The sequence below is a fragment of the Oncorhynchus gorbuscha genome, linkage group LG13 (assembly GCF_021184085.1).
Source record: "Oncorhynchus gorbuscha isolate QuinsamMale2020 ecotype Even-year linkage group LG13, OgorEven_v1.0, whole genome shotgun sequence".
NCBI classification, from domain to species: domain Eukaryota; kingdom Metazoa; phylum Chordata; class Actinopteri; order Salmoniformes; family Salmonidae; genus Oncorhynchus; species Oncorhynchus gorbuscha.
Window position 1 is genome coordinate 22,997,570 of NC_060185.1, and position 5,313 is coordinate 23,002,882.

Consider the following 5,313-nt stretch of genomic DNA (forward strand, 5'->3'; position numbering starts at 1 on the left):
GCAGAGAGGGAGGCAGAGAGGTAGAGAGGCAGAGAGGGAGGTAGGAGATGTAGAGAGGAAGAAAGGGGAGGCAGAGATGCAGAGAGGGAGGATGCAGAGATGCAGAGAGGAGGAGGCAGAGGGGGAGGGATGAGAGGCTTCCTCTCTTCCTCTCTCTTCCTCTCTCTAGGTCTCTCTTCGTCTCACTTCCTCTCTCTTCCTCTCACTTCCTTTCTCTTCATCTTCTCTCTCTCTTCGTCTCTCTTCCTCTCTCTTCGTCTCTCTTCGTCTCTCTTCCTCTCTCTCTTCGTCTCTCTTCGTCTCTCTTCCTCCTCTCTTCCTCGCTTCCTTTCTCTTCCTCTCACTTCGTGTCTCTTCGTCTCTCTTCCTCTCTCTCTTTCGTCTCTCTTCCTCTCTCTTCGTCTCTCTTCTCTCTCTTCGTCTCTCTTTCTCTCTCCTTTCTTCCGCTCTCTTCATCTCTTTCCTCTCTCTTTCGTCTCACTTCGTCTCGCTCCTCTCCTCGTTTCTTCTCTCTCTTCCTCTCTCTTCTCTCTTCGTCTCTCTTTCTCTCTCTTTCTCTCTTCTTCTTCTCTCTTCCTCTCTCTTCCTCTCTCTTCGTGTCTCTTCGTCTCTTCCTCTCTCTTTCTGCCTCTTTCCTCTCTTCTTCTCTCTTTCTCTATCTTCATCTCTCCTCTCTCTCTTCCTCTCAATTCCTTTCTCTTCCTCTCTCTTCCTCTCGCTTCCTTTCTCTTCCTCTCTCTTGTCGGTCTTCCTCTCTTCGTTTCTTCTCTCTCTTTCTCTCTCTTCCTCTCGCTTCCTTTCTGTTCCTCTCGCTGCCTCTCTTCCTCTCTCTTCCTCTCGCTTCCTCTCTCTTCCTCTCTCTACGTCTCTCTTCCTCTCTCTTTCTCTCTATTCCTCTCTCTTCCTCTCTCTCCCTCTCTCTTCCTTTCTCTTCGTCTCTCTTCCTCTCTTTCCTCTCTTCCTTCTCGCTCTTCGTCTCTCTTCGTTTCTCTTCGTTTCTCTTCGTCTTTTTCTCTCTCTTCTCTACTCTCTCTCTTTCTCTCTCTTCCTCCCGCTCCGTCTCTCTTCCTCTCTCTTCGTCTCTTCCTCTCTCTTCGTCTCTCTTCTCTCTCTTCCTTTTTCTTCCGCTCTCTTCATCTCTCTTTCCTCTCTCTTCGTCTGGCTTTGTCTTGCTTCGTCTCGCTTCCTCTCTCTTTCGTTTCTCTTTCTTCTCTCTCTTCGATCTCACTTCCTCTCACTTCCTCTCACTTCCTTTCTCTTCCTCTCTCTTCATCTCTTCCTCTCTTTCCTCTCGCTTCCTCTCTCTTCCTCTCGCTTCGTCTCTTAATCTCTCTTCCTCTCTCTTCGTCTCTCTTCGTCTCTCTTCCTCTCTTCATCTCTCTTCCCCTCTCTCCTCTCTCTCTTCGTCTCTCTTCCTCTCTCTTCCTCTCTCTTTCTCTCTCTTTCTCTCTCTCTTCTTCTCTCTTTCCTCTCGCTTCCTTTCTCTTCCTCTCTCCTCTCTCTTCATCTCTTCCTCTCTTCCTCTCTTTGTCTCTTTCCTCTCTTCCCTCTCACTTCCTCTCTCTTGTCTCTCTCCTCTCTCTTCCTCTCACTTCTGTCTCTCTTCGTCTAGCTTCCCTCTCTTCGTCTCTTCCTGTCTCTTCGTGCCTCTTCCTTTCTCTCTCTCTCTTCGTCTCTTTCGTCTCTTCGTCTCTCTACCTCTCTTCCTCTCTCTCCTCTCTCTCTTCCTCTCTTTTTCCTCGCTTCCTTTCTTCCTCTCTTAGTCTCTCTTCCTCTCCCTCTCTCCTTTCTCTTCATCTCTCTTCGTCTCTCTTCCTCTCTCTTCCTCTCGCTTCCTCTCTTTCGTTTCTCGTTTCTCTTCGCCTCTTCTCTCTTACTCTCTCTTCCTCCCGCTTCCTCTCTTTCCTCCTCTCTTCGTCTCTCTTCCTCTCTTCGTCTCTCTTCTCTTCTTCCTTTCTCTTCCGCTCTCTTCATCTCTCTTCCTCTCTCTTAGTCTCGCTCTCGTCTCGCTTCACTCGCTTCCTCTCTCTTCGTTTCTCTTTTCTCTCTTTCTCTCTCATCCTCTCGCTTCCTCTCTTCCCTCTCTCTAGGTCTCTCTTCGTCTCTCTTCCTCCTCAGCTCTTCTTCGTCTCACTTCCTCTCTCTTTCCTCTCGCTTCCTTTCTTTCCTCTCTCTTCGTCTCACTTCCTCTCACTTCCTCTCACTTCCTTTCTCTTTCCTCTCTTTCATCTCTTTTCATCTCTCTTCCTCTCTCTTCCTCTCTCTTTCTCTCTCTCTTCCTTTCTCTTCGTCTCTCTTCCTCTCTCTTTCCTCTCTCTTCCTCTCGCTTCGTCTCTCTTCGTTTCTCTTCGTTTCTCTTCGTCTCTTCTCTCTCTACTCTCTCTCTCTCTCTCTCTCTTCCTTCCTCCCGCTCCGTCTCTTCCTCTCTCTTCGTCTCTTCCTCTCCTTCCGCTCTCTTCATCTCTCTCCTCTCTCGTCTGGCTTTGTCTTGCTTCGTCTCGCTTCCTCTCTCTTCGTTTCTCTTTCTCTCTTTTCTCTCTCTTCCTCTCGCTCCTCTCTCTTCCTCTCTCTAGGTCTCTCTTCGTCTCTCTTCCTCTCACTTCTTCTCTGTTCCTCTCGCTTCCTTTCTCTTCCTCTCTCTTTGTCTCACTTCCTCTCACTTCCTCTCACTTCCTTTCTCTTCCTCTCTCTTCATCTCTCTTCCTCTCTCTTCCTCTCGCTTCCTCTCTTCCTCTCGCTTCGTCTCTCTTAATCTCTTCCTCTCTCTCTCGTCTCTCTTCCTCTCTCTCCCTCTCTCTTTCTCTCTCTTTCTCTCTCTTCCTCTCTCCACTCTCTTCCTCTCGCTTCCTTTCTCCTCTCACTTGATGTCTCTTCATCTATCTTCCTCTCTCTTCGTCTCTCTTCCTCTCTCCTCTCTCTTCGTTTCTCTCTCTCCTCTTTCGTTTCTCTTCCTCTCTTTTGTCTCTCTCTCTTTTCCTCTCTCTTCCTCTCTTTCCTCTCGCTTCGTTTCTCTTCCTGTCTCTTCGTCTCTCTTCGTCTCTTTTCCTCTCCCTCTCGCTTCCTTTCTCGTCCTCTCCCTTCGTTCTTAGTCTCACATTCTCTCTCTTCCTCTCGCATCCACTCTCTTCGTCTCTCTTCGTCTCTCTTCTCTCTCTTCCTTTCTCTTCCGCTCTCTTTCATCTCTCTTTCTCTTCCTCTCGCTTCCTCTCTCTTCCTCTCTCTTCGTCTCACGTCCTCTCACTTCCTCTCACTTCTCTCTCTTCCTTTCTCTTCCGCTCTCTCTTCATCTCTCTTCCTCTCTCTTCGTCTCGCTTCGTCTCGCTTCCTCTCTTTCGTTTCTCTTTCTCTTCTTTTCTCTCTCATCCTCTTGCTTCCTCTCTCTTCCTCTCTCTAGGTCTCTCTCGTCTCTCTTCCTCTCTCTTCGTCTCACTTCCTCTCTCTTCCTCTCGCTTCCTTTCTCTTCCTCTCTCTTCGTCTCACTTCCTCTCACTTCCTCTCACTTCCTTTCTCTTCCTCTCTTTTTTCATCTCTCTTCCTCTCTCCTCTTCCTTCTCTTCCTCTCTTCTCTCTATTCCTCTCTTCCTCTCTCTCCCTCTCTCTTCCTCTCTCTTCGTTTTCTCTTCGTTTCGTTTCTCTTCGTCTCTCTTTTCTCTCTCTTACTCTCTCTCCCTCTCTTTCTCTCTCTTCCTCCCGCTTCATCTCTCTTCTCTCTTCCTTTTACTTCCGCTCTCTTCATCTCTCTTCCTCTCTCTTCGTCTGGCTTTGTCTCGCTTCGTCTCGCTTCCTCTCTCTTCGTTTCTCTTTTCTCTCTCTTCCTCTCGCTTCCTCTCTCTTCCTCTCTCTCTAGGTCTCCCCTTCGTCTCTCTTCCTCTCACTTCCTCTCTGTTCCTCTCGCTTCCTTTCTCTTCCTCTCTCTTTGTCTCACATCTTCTCACGTCCTCTCACTTCCTTTCTCCTCTCTCTTCATCTCTCTTCCTCTCTATTCCTCTCGCTTCCTCTCTCTTCCTCTCGCTTCGTCTCTCTTAATGTCTCTTCCTCTCTCTCTTCGTCTCTCTTCCTCTCTTTCGTCTCTCTCCCTCTCTCTTCCTCTCTCTTTCTCTCTCTTTCTTCTCTCTTCCTCTCTCTTCCTCTCTCTTCCTCTTCTTCCTCTCTCTTCCTCTCACTTCGTCTCTCATCCTCTTGCTTCCTCTCTCTTCCTCTCTCTAGGTCTCTCTTCGTCTCTCTCCTCTCTCTTCGTCTCACTTCCTCTCTCTCTTCCTCTCGCTTCCTTTCTCTTCCTCTCTCTTCGTCTCACTTCCTCTCACTTCCTCTCACTTCCTTTCTCTTCTCTTTCATCTCTCTTCCTCTCTTCCTCTCTTCCTCTCTCTTTCTCTCTCTTCCTCCCGCTTCATCTCTCTTTCTCTCTCTTCCTTTTACTCCGCTCTCTTCATCTCTTCCTCTCTCTTCGTCTGGCTTTGTCTCGCTTCGTCTCGCTTCCTCTCTCTTCGTTTCTCTTTCTCTCTCTTCCTCTCGCTTCCTCTCTCTTCCTCTCTCTAGGTCTCCTTCGTCTCTCTTCCTCTCACTTCCTCTCTGTTCCTCTCGCTTCCTTTCTCTTCCTCCTCTCTTTGTCTCACATCTTCTCACGTCCTCTCACTTCCTTTCTCTTCCTCTCTCTTCATCTCTCTTCCTCTCTATTCCTCTCGCTTCCTCTCTCTTCCTCTCGCTTGTCTCTCTTAATGTCTCTTCCTCTCTCTTTTCGTCTCTCTTCCTCTCTCTTCGTCTCTTCTCTCTCTTCCCTCTCTCTTTCTCTCTCTTTCTCTCTCTTCCTCTCTCTTCCTCTCTCTTCCTCTCTCTTCCTCCTCTCTCTTCCTCTCACTTCGTCTCTCTTCGTCTAGCTTCCTCTCTCTTCGTCTCTCTTCCTGTCTCTTCTCTCTCTTCCTCTCTCTTCCTCTCTCTTCCTCTCTCTTTCCTCTCTTTTCCTCTCGCTTCCTTTCTCTTCCTCTCTCTTAGTCTCTCTTCCTCTCCCTCTCTCTTCCTTTCTCTTCATCTCTCTTCGTCTCTCTTCCTCTCTCTTCCTCTCGCTTCCTCTCTCTTCGTTTCTCTTCGTTTCTCTTCGTCTCTCTTTCTCTCTTTCTCTCTCTTCCTCCCGCTTCCTCTCTCTTCCTCTCTCTTCGTCTCTCTTCCTCTCTCTTCGTCTCTCTCTCTCTTTCCTTTTCTCTTCCGCTCTCTTCATCTCTCTTCCTCTCTCTTCGTCTCGCTTCGCCTCGCTTCGTCTCGCTTCCTCTCTCTTCGTTCTCTTTCTCTCTCTTTTCTCTCTCATCCTCTCGCTTCCTC